The sequence below is a fragment of the Myotis daubentonii genome, chromosome 1 (assembly GCF_963259705.1).
Source record: "Myotis daubentonii chromosome 1, mMyoDau2.1, whole genome shotgun sequence".
NCBI lineage: Eukaryota > Metazoa > Chordata > Mammalia > Chiroptera > Vespertilionidae > Myotis > Myotis daubentonii.
This window is the reverse complement of record NC_081840.1, coordinates 13502512-13512907: the sequence shown is the minus strand read 5'-3', so window position 1 is coordinate 13512907 and position 10396 is coordinate 13502512. Positions and strand designations below refer to the sequence as shown.

General features: G+C 51.3%; 1 protein-coding gene across 2 annotated transcripts in view; it reads left to right on the top strand.

Moving 5' to 3' along the window:
- The first annotated feature begins 1519 nt into the window (after positions 1-1519).
- FLRT2 (fibronectin leucine rich transmembrane protein 2) overlaps positions 1520-10396 on the top strand; it is a 100390-nt gene continuing 91513 nt past the window's right edge. Inside the window, exon 1 of one of the 2 annotated variants that reach the window (XM_059688843.1) lies at positions 1520-2211. The gene's annotated coding sequence lies outside the window, so the exon portion shown is untranslated. Of the gene's footprint in view, positions 2212-5525; positions 5664-10396 lie in introns of those variants that run through there. The other variant, XM_059688853.1, reaches the window with a different exon arrangement.

The following is a 10396-nucleotide window of genomic DNA, read 5'->3' as shown; positions in this document are numbered from 1 at the left end:
TTAAAGATGAACTAAGTATACTGTTGTCTCAGATCAAGGTATCATCAATGAAAGAGCCTCCTGTGGATACGTATGTAACTTACAAACACATGCGAAGATGCATGTTTAGAAGCAGATAGATGTGAGTTTTGGTCCTACAATGTGATCTTCCTTGTTGATTCTGCAGCCTGAGGAGCTATCCCTGTGCTTTGCTGCCCCCTTGGCAAACTAGAAGGATTTACAACGGAATTCTGCAAAGGGCGGGCTGGAAACTGTTCCTCTGTGGGCCGGCCTGGCTCGGAGGTGTTCGAAATGGCAATTACAGATTCCCGTTGGCTTGGGTATGTTGCAGATAGAAATGAGAACATCTTTCCGGTGGAGAAACAGATTTTCTTTAAAAACATAATTCAGTTTCCGCAAGATCCACGTGTTACCCCTCGGAGTTATTTTGAAAGGCTCCGTATTTCTTCTTTTTCAGTCCGGAATGGAAATGCCGGAAGAAAGAATAGGTTGAAGACGCCTGAGTTTGCGCTCTGGGCGACTTTGGGGCTCACTGGGGTGTGATGGTGAATGCAGAGGCGCTCGGCCATCCCTCCGTTTTCTAAGCTTCCACTCCGTGCCCACAAGATGCCTGGGCTCCAATTCCAGTTAACTTCTTGGAAGTCCAGAACACTTTCAGTGGTTCTCAACCTTCTGGCCCTTTAAATACAGTTCCTCATGTTGTGACCCCCAGCCATAAAATTATTTTCGTGGCTACTTCATAACCGTAATGTTGCTACTGTTATGAATCGTAATGTAAATATCTGATTTGCAGGATGGTCTTGGGCGACCCCTGTGAAAGGGTCGTTCGAGCCCCAAAGGGGTCGCGACCCACAGGTTGAGAACCGCTGATTGAAGCTTGTTTACAAAATGCAAAGCACCTGGGTGGCCAAGGCGGAGACTCCGGTATTCTCTTTTATTTATTTATTTATTTTCCAAATCGCTCCCAAAAGAGAGCGACGGGGCAATAACGCCGATCAAAATCCCAGCTCTTAGAGCTGACCTGCTGCTTTCAATGCCGGGACACTTCTGCTTCGTCGTTTCTTTTCGTGTTTCTCCTGTGGATGCCATTCTAAGGCTCTGTGCCTCTTTCTCTCCTCCGCCCCAGCCCCCACCTTTCCATCTGCCTAAACACATCTCAGGCTCCTCAAACCCGAGTCCTCCCCCATTTTCCGGTGTCTTCGTCTCATTTGTGGTCTTATTAGGCGGGCATTGGGTGCGTGGGTGGGAGGCAGCTTTCCTCGCTGTTTCATTTAAATGCATCGTGGGTGGGTGGGTTCCTTACACAGTTCCTCTCGCACACGCCAAACAATTAAAAAACTAGAGTCTGGAGAAGCCGAGAGTTCCACATGTTCAATGTGCCGCTAGCAAAGGAAAAAATACGGGGACAGCGTGGTGGGGATGGGGGTGGGGGGGGTGGGGGTGTTTGAAATAAGGGAATAAAACTCAACTTCGCCGGCAACTTCAATAAATCTGGTAACTGGGGGCAAACAAATAGACTCGGAGGGCTGGGTTCGGTCCGGATGAAACGCTAGGGCTCCTTCCCATGCCGGAGTCTGGGGCTGGAAGCCTGCCCCTGGCGTCTTGCCACGCGAGTGCCCCCAGACAGCAACACACCCACTGGAAACGCACGTGAACAAAGCTCTCGCCTCGGGAGCCGCCGCCTGCGGTTTCCTAGTTGAATCCGGCTTCTCCCCGGAGCGCAGGGCGCACACAGGGTTAAGTCAGGTCCCTCCCCCGTCGGAGGGAGGGGCAGGGAGGTGGGGGAAAGCAGCCCAGTGTCTCCGGCTGGGTACCTTGTAGTTAGTTGTACGTTGGAAACCTGTCGCCGTCACTTTCGAGTTTGGCATCTTCCATGGTCGCCGCAGAGGAACGAGCGCTCCGAGAGGACATCGGTGGCCGAAGTCTCCGCGCCACGGCTCCGAGCTGCTACCGCGCGGGTGCGTCTCTGGTCCTAGGTCCGGGGTAACCAGCAGCAGCGAGGCCACAGCTCCACGGCCGGCCGCCGTGCCCACCCAGCCCCGGAACCAGGTTGGCAGTTCTCAACGATGGGCAGGAGGGACCTTGGCGGCGACCCCTAAAACAATACCATGCCCCGGGAGCCCCGCTGCTGCCGCGCCAGCTTCTTTCCTTTCCACCTCCCCGACCCTGTCGGATTCGGATGAGCCCGCAGCAAGGAGACGGGGACACCAGGTAAAGGGGCTGCGGTGCCAGGTGGAGTTGCCAGGAACCGCCGGGACTGCCCCTACGCGGGCACCGCGCGGTCTCTTTGGGGGAGAAGGGGTTCTTTTTTTAACCAGCGGGGGTGGGAGGTGGCGTGGGGTGGGAGGCTGGTTTGCGGGTGGATGGGATGTTTCCGTCTCTATCTTTCATCCAGAGAGAAAACAGACTGCTTAACTGGCCCCAGACTCTAGGGAGATCTGTGTTCAGGTCGAATCCACCTCCTCCAAGGAGTTTTCTAACTGAGCTCGGCGTCAAAACGTAAATTTGCTTGCCTGCTGGGAGCATCATCCTAAATTGGGGGTTCCAGAGCCACTAAACTTGCCGGAATCCAGCCTCTCACTTCCCCAGAATGAATCTGTTAACTTCCAGCAGTAACATCCCCCGACGCCCCCACCTCTGCGCCCGCTCCATCTGTTGTTAATGTCACCAGCCTGATTATCAAGAGCTGGCGCCTAAAGCCACCAGCACGCCCCCTGCCCGCAATCCGGTATCTATTAGTGGCTAAAAAGATGAGGGGATGGGGCGGCGGGGGGGGGGGGGGGGGAGTGCGGTTTGCTAGCTCCTTTTTCTTCTTGTTGAGGACGTGGTTACTTTGACCGAAATCAACTATTTCTCCAGATTTACGGGTCTTCGGTGGCCTGGCACTGAGCTGGAACCAGCGCATCCTCTGCGCGCCAGCGGCGGCCAGGAAGGCGCGGGTGCCAGGCTGACCCGAATGCATTCTCTGACCACCGGGTGGGTGGGTGGGACGCGGGGAGGGGGCGGATACCTCCCCCTTTGGCGCCGAGTCCAGGGGAAAGGCGAAGGTGAGGAGGGCAGGGGCTGAACCTCACCAGCTACCATCCAGTCCCCGCGAAGGCTTGGACCCAGCTAGAAAGAACTTCCGCGGTGCTGACTCGATGTCTGCTTTCAGCACCGGCTCGGTCACTTCTCTTTTGTAATTAGTGCAAGATCAAGGTTGCAGTTGAAGTCGGGGATGCTAACTCGGGAAAGGAAGTATGGGGAAGCGGGTGACTGGGGCGGGCTGGACCCACACTGGATACTGGGAAACTCCTAAAGCGTTTAGAGCTCCCTCCGGGCCGGACCGGCAGAAGCTGCTGGTGGAGGCGGAGGCCACTGCTGGTGTGGTCGCTCCTGGCACCTCCTGGCAAGATGGCACTCCGAGTCTGTCCTAGTCCAATGAACGCCCCCAGCCATGCCCCTCCTCCTCCGGACATTAGTCACACACCGAGTTTGGGGAGAAGAGCGGCTGTGTATAAGTCAGTCTAAGAATTCTCCGAGCCACCTTTGCAAAACGCAGCAAGAGCAGCGACTAGCGGGCACGAACCTGGGTGGTGTGTGCTTAGGGGCCAGCGTGCGCGCGTCTCGGGCGTGCGTCTGGGTGGATCGGTGCGTGGCTTGTGCTTGGGAGTCAAAGCGGGCATTTTTCCAAGTCGTCTTAACACAATCGAGGCGCTCAGAGACGTGAAGGCGGGAGACCCAACAGGGATGCGAAGGAAATAAAAACAATTGGGAAAGTGGTGCCAAGTGACTCAGGCTGTGAACTGAGGACGGGGAAATCTTCCCGAGGAGGTCGCGGCCACCGCCTCTGGCCAGCTCTTCTGCGACGCTAGCGGAGAGGGAGAGGCTCCCTAGGGAGCTGGCCCCGAGCCAGGTCCAAGCTCATGGGAGCTTCAGGTCCGGCCCCGCCGACAGCGCGCGTCGGAGCGCAGCCCGGTGGTTGGCGCGAGCTCGCTCTCCCTCTTCTGTTCAGATTCTGCCTCTCTACAGACTTGTTAGAACATGACAGCAACTTACTGGAGGCGGGAGCAGCGGCGATGAAATGAGAGGGGGGAAACCAGAACTCCCTTTCCCACCCCAAGAGAGAGACGTGCACCTGGCTTTCGTATATTACTCTCTAACCTTTACCAAGAGATTGCGCGTGGAAACGTTGCCTGCTTACAAATCAGGCTGCTTTAGCTGTCAAGCCCGTTTCCTAAATCTTTGAGGGCTGCATGTGTTTGTCCGCTGTAACCTACGGGCAAAGTGAACAACGCTCTTTCCAGCAGCCAAGGCGAAGGAAGAAAATGGGGTGTTGAAGATAACCCTATTTCATTTTGGCTGATGTTCCCAATTAAAGTTATTTAAGAAGGTCCGGGGATCAGGGAACGCTTGATGAGGTGTAAGGGGGTGGGGTGGGGGCAAATCACCAAGATTGCTTGCATTTGACATAACGCCATCTTGGTTGAGAGACTTGTAATATTTTTACCCTCTAATCTGTCGTTTCCATCATTTCTCGGTGTCTGAGTACTAGACCCTCTGGCTTGGAAGTACAACGCCGAGCGGGCAGGGGGGAAATTGACGTTGAGCATTCGGGTAGTGGCACGATCCCTAACAGTTGGGGGGCAGGTGGGATGGTGCAGGGCAGAGAGAGAGAGGAGGAGGCGTGCTTGGTCACAGTGGCATCCCGGTGTTAGCCTGGCGCTCTGCAACTCTCTTCGGGGAGGACAGGGTTAAGCGCTTAGTCTTACTTTGCCTCTTGGAAAGCTTTGGGTTGCGGCCGCGCCTCCCAAGCATTCTTTAAACCCGAAATGTGGGAGGGACTTCGAGAGGGAGGGAGGCGGGAGGGAAGGAGGGAGGGAAAGACGGCTCCAGGAGGGGAGCGCGCCAGAGAGCTGGGGACGGGGGAGAGGAGGGGCGCGGGAGCGGCAGAGGCGATCCCGTGAATTCATTACTGTAAACATCTCCCGGGGGTGTCAGGAGGGGTGGGTGTGGGGGCCGCAGCGCCTACAAAGCCCGGCCGCGTCGGATCCAGGCAGCAGTGAGGTCGGAGCAGCCTCCGGACCCACGCGGGACCCGCGCGGCGCTCGGAGGGAGCCAGGCGCAGCGCCCCTCGCTGAGGTCCGCACAGTCGGCACCCGGGCGTCGGAGGCCCGCCCGCCCGGCTCTCCAGACGCCCCCCGGGGTCCTCCTTCTCCGAGGATCCCCGATCCCACCGGGCTGCTGATCACCGCCTTCTCCGCTCGCCCTCTTTCTTTCGGGACCGGTGGGCTGGGCTGAGGCGGAGAGGGGGCGGCAGAGGAGGCGGGGGCCCGGCGGCCGGAGCGCCGAGAAAGTGGCATGCCCGAGCCCTGCAGGCGGAGGTGGCGGAGGACGGGGGGAGACGATGCCGCGGCTCGGTAGGGGAGAAAGGCGAGAGCAAGCGAGGCGAGCGGGGCTCCCGGGCGCTGGCCGGCTGCGGGGAGGCTCGAGCCGCTCTCTGAGGCTCCGGCCTCCGCATCCCCGCGCCCCGACGCTGCGGGCGACAGGGCCGGGCTCCCGCAGCCGCCACGGTCGTCGCCGCCTCCAGCCGGAGGACCGGGCAAAAGTTTGGATCTGGGGGAGGACGCGGCGCTGAGCCGGATTACCAGCAGGCCAGAAGGATACCTCGGAAACCTTGGCAGGTAACGGGCACCCCCCCTCCTCTCTCCCCACGTCCCTCCGCTGGGCTCCGGCTCCCTCCCAGCGCCTTTTCTGTCGCTCGCCTGCTCTGGCTGAAAGTCAGTGGGAGGCGAAGTTCCAGATCCCATCCCGGGCGTGGGCACCCAGAGCCGGGAGATCTACAGTCACCGCGGAGGGCCCGTGGCGCTTCTGGGCGTCCGGGGGGCAGCTGGGTAGAGAGGCGAGTCTCCCCCGGGAAGGGATCGGAACTCGCGGCTCCAGCTGGTGCCCGATCGTGTAGCTCCTTGGGAATTTAGAACGTGGTGGGGAAAGAGGCTCTCAGTATTCTTCAATCAGGGGAAATGATGGATGGATCTCACTCACTCCCACCTTGACCCTCTCACTCTCGTTGAGCTTATTAAAAAAAGCAAGCGCCCATTCGCATTCCCTTGCCTAGTTTAACTGGTGCAGGAAAGCAATGGGGGGGGGGCTGTGTGAAAATTTCAAGGAAGGGGGAACATTTATCCTCCCCCCTTTTGACATCCTGGGGGGGGGGGCTCTCCTCCTACCATTCAGTTTATGGCATCATAAAACAGGAACTTTAGAAGTCACATTTGGATTGAAGGGCGAGATGAAACACTAACCACTGTGATTTGGAATGCGCGTGTGTGCTGGGGTGTGTGTGTGTGTGTGTGGGGGGGGGGTGAATGGTGGTGTTGCAGAGAGGTTTTGATTTTCCCTTGGCGGCCTGATGCGTCCTAGTGCTGGGGTGAGTGCGCGCGTGTGTGTGGGTGTGTGTGTGGGGGGGGGGCGCTGAGTGGTCGCGAGTGTGCACTGAGGAGGGGGTAGCTGAGAGACGTCCGGAACCACAGCCTTACTTAGGCTAAGAAAATAGCTCTGCCATTCACTCTGAGAGCGAAAGGATTCCAGCCCTGGGTTCCCCAACGTCCCCTCTCCCCCCAGTAGAGTTTGGAGTTTCCAAGCGGCTCCAGGTTTGCCGCTGCTCTGGTTTTTTATTATTATCTTTATTTTATTTTTAAATTAGGATCGTTATTAACTCACCTGGAAACTCATGGTGCCTTCTCTTGTAAATGGAAATCAGTTTCCGAGAGCTTTTGATTAATTTCAGTGGAGGGACTCCCCTGGTAAAGCTCACAGTAAGCTAATCAAGGGCAAGGCACAAATCCGTGTAAATGCTCGCCCAGGAGTGCAAGGTGCTGATTAGATTTCTTTACAGGCTGCATTTGCTATGCAAAGCCTCTTCCAAATGGGATCTATTGCTCCCCGCTCAGCTGGGAGGCTCTTTCATCACACAGGGTTTCAGGGAGCTTCGGGGCATGGCCACCGGCTCTTGGGCTTATTGCTAAATTTATTATGTCTAACTTCTCCCAGCCAACAGCTAATATGAAGGCTAGCTTCCATATCGGGAAGATATTGTCCGTGTGACCTTATTAAATCCCCAGTGACAGGATCCCCCAAACATGAGGTGAACAGCATGCAGCTTGGCATTTGTCCAGGGATATATTTGGTGGCTGCAGTATGCATGTAAAAATTTAGTTCAGCATCTAAAGTGTTAGAACTGGACTTTTTTTTTTTTTAATCACTAAGCAACATGCACCAGATCCCTAAGATGGACAGGCCACCGTATTAGAAGAGAATAAATCCGTGGGTAATGCATGCACCTAGGAAAGTTGCTAATTTCCCCACAATGTGACTGCTCTCCAGAGCACACTTTTCTTCCTCCCCTGCTCAAAAGCCCCGCACAGGATAGGGTTAAGCCATTTAAGGGTTTCTAACAACCACAGATGACAGTGCAACACCATACTGTCATGTTGAGTCGCAAATATCTGACTGGAGGAGGTTGGAGATGAAATTTCAAACAGGATTCCATGTCTGTGCCAGGGGATACAAGGCATTGTAGAAAAGACCTGGGCTGGTTATACTGTAGCAGAACCTATTACAAACCTAGCATGGAAAGAAAGCCTCTTTTTTTTTTTTTTTTTAATACCCCTCTTAACACTTCACTAGTTTCATTGCAGTTTTACAAATTTCAGGGGCTGCTTTGGACAGAAGAAAATAGATCCCCAAATGACACCATGCTGGGCACCTCGGAGTTAGTTCCCAAGACAGTCATGGTTTTTTTTTGTTTTTTTTTCCTGTATGCTGCCTTTCAGATGATGTGATCTTATCCGAGTTTGACTTGGCCCGGCTGGATCTAATTGGAAGCTCTTCTGATGCCTGTTCCATTTATATTCTGGCCTGCTGGAGAGTTTGATTTAGGATGTAGACATAGCTCCTTAAAGCAACCTTACATCTTCCCAGTTTGAAGCTGTGGTTTCAAGAAAGGCTCAAGTAGGTGCGAGTCCAGAAGCCTTAAACTGTAGAGATTCCGTGTGAACCTGTGATCTAGTTTGAGTCTTCAGCTTTGTGTTCTGAAAAGAAGAATTGCTGCTTCTAAGATCAGCAGTGTCTGAAGTTAAAGCAAACCAGGGTGCCAGGGGCTCTTAGTTTTGCTCTCTCTGTTTCAAAGATTCCAAAAAAGGTCAAGGTGATGTCATTTTATTTTCCATTCAGGTCAGACCTTCCTGGATAATCATCTTTTGGTATTTTTACTTTAATTTCAATGCACGTCCATTTTTCACTAGATTACTTTAATAACTTTGTGGTTACTGCCACAGTGATTCAAATTCAGTCCATTAGTGACCTCTGTCTGTGAGATGTGAATACTCATTGTTTTTCTTTCTTCTCATCAGAATTTACAGATTATGTGACCGGGAGAAAACCAACAGCCTGTAGTTCTTCCCAGATATTCCAATTTTCAAAGTTGATTTTTTGAATACAGAGTTCAGTGCAAGTAATGATATTTAACAACAGCAATAAAAATGTTACAGGGTAATAGACTACTAAACGGCTCTTCCATGGAGCATTGACAATATGATCAACATAAATAAAACAGCAATGTTATCCACTGCCAATAAAGGGGTTGTAGAGTCAGGTAGACTAATGTTTTGAGACTCACAAAGCTTCTACATGTCAGTGAAATTTTATTGCCCCTAAGTGCTTACATAACAAGGGAAACTTGATTCAAGCCCAGAACATGTATGTGGTGACTAGACTTCATAGTAGCAGTGTGTGTATGTCTTTAAATTCAGCTGTGAACTTATGATAAGATCAAGGACGAGTCGGGTGTGAGAAGGGTGTCTATAAACAGATGGTATTTTAAGGAGACTTTCAAAATCTGATTCCGAATCCAGCTTTGTCTTCTCAGGGTTTTCAAGCTGAAATTTCAGTTTGAGTTGATTATTCTAATGGTAATGGAAGACAAAGTTTGCGGAATTTCTTAGGAGGGCGGATACCATTATCAGACATTTTCCAGATGGTTTTTGATGTAGTGGTATTTGGGGATATGGGATTTTTAGGAGTTATTTTTTTTTTCTTTTCCCTTGGGCAGGTTTTGTGCAAAAGACATTTTTAAAAGACCAATTATTATTATTAAAGTTAATCATTATACTACCCCAGCCAGTTTTCTTTTTCTCCACCCTCCAAATTGCTTTGCTTATTTTAAATAATTTTTTTTTTTTTCCTAAAAACTACGTGTTGGGGATTGGAGTAAGTTATCAGTATTTTTTTTCTTTACTTTTTTCCATCAATGTGAGCTCCAATTAAGTATCTGTGTAGAGGAAAACACACACACTCACATACATATACATCAAGAACCATTTTAAGACAGAGATTCTTTTCAAGGCTTTAAAATATGTTCCTTTTTAAAGAACTATGACACAAATATTGTAATAAAAATATCCTGTGTTTCGATGAATACAGAGGCTTATTTCAGCCGCATGGAACAGTAAAACACTGTATTAGCAAAATAATCACTGGTATTTTCAGTACATGGTCAAAATCTGTTAGAACCTTCATGGACTTCTCCCCCCCCCCCCCCCCCCCAATCCCTTGGCGACTTTCGCATCTACTGGTCTTTTTTGGTTTTCTTTGATTTCTTCTACTGTGGATCTTTGAAGTGATTCAAAATTAAACAGTAGCTACTTCTTTCGGGAAATTCATCATGCTATGTTCAGGATTCCAGAAGAGTTAATGATGCAGAAAAAGTCCTGTAAAACATCTTTTTAAAAGAAGTCCTTCTCTTCCAGGCTTCCCACTCACTGGCCTCCTGCACCATTTGCAGTGAATTGGAACTCCATTATTTATTTATTTTTCAAATACCGCCTCTACCTTAATTTAATGTGGGATGTGTTTCTGCAGAAGCCTGCAGCACCATGTGTCCCGAATCGCCTGAACAAAGCAGTGTCATTTTTACCAATCTGTAATAAGGGAAGGTCAAAGAAAATATCCTTGCATAATTTGGGAAGTCAAAAGGCCACATTCATGGTTATCACACACTGGTCAGTTATTCTGCCTGTAATAAGGGCACACATTTTCTGGAAGGTTAGTGGTTAAAGTCCTGAGCCCTTTTTTTTTTTTTTTGAAGCATTCACAAAAAAATATCTGGTGTTTCTAGCCATTAGCCACTCATTAAAACTGAGCTGTTTTTCTCACTTTCTTCCCTGGTTGCTTTTAAGAGAATGTACAAGAAACTTGGCAAAAGGTTCCCTTTCCCCCCAGGTCCCAGGTCATGCGTTATATTTCAGTTCTCTTTATTAGAGCTTTCAAGACACAGATAAAAGAATCTTCTATTTGAACCATTTAAGAACCTTAGGGCTTTGGATTTCAACCCATCGAAAAATATCAGGTACCAAAG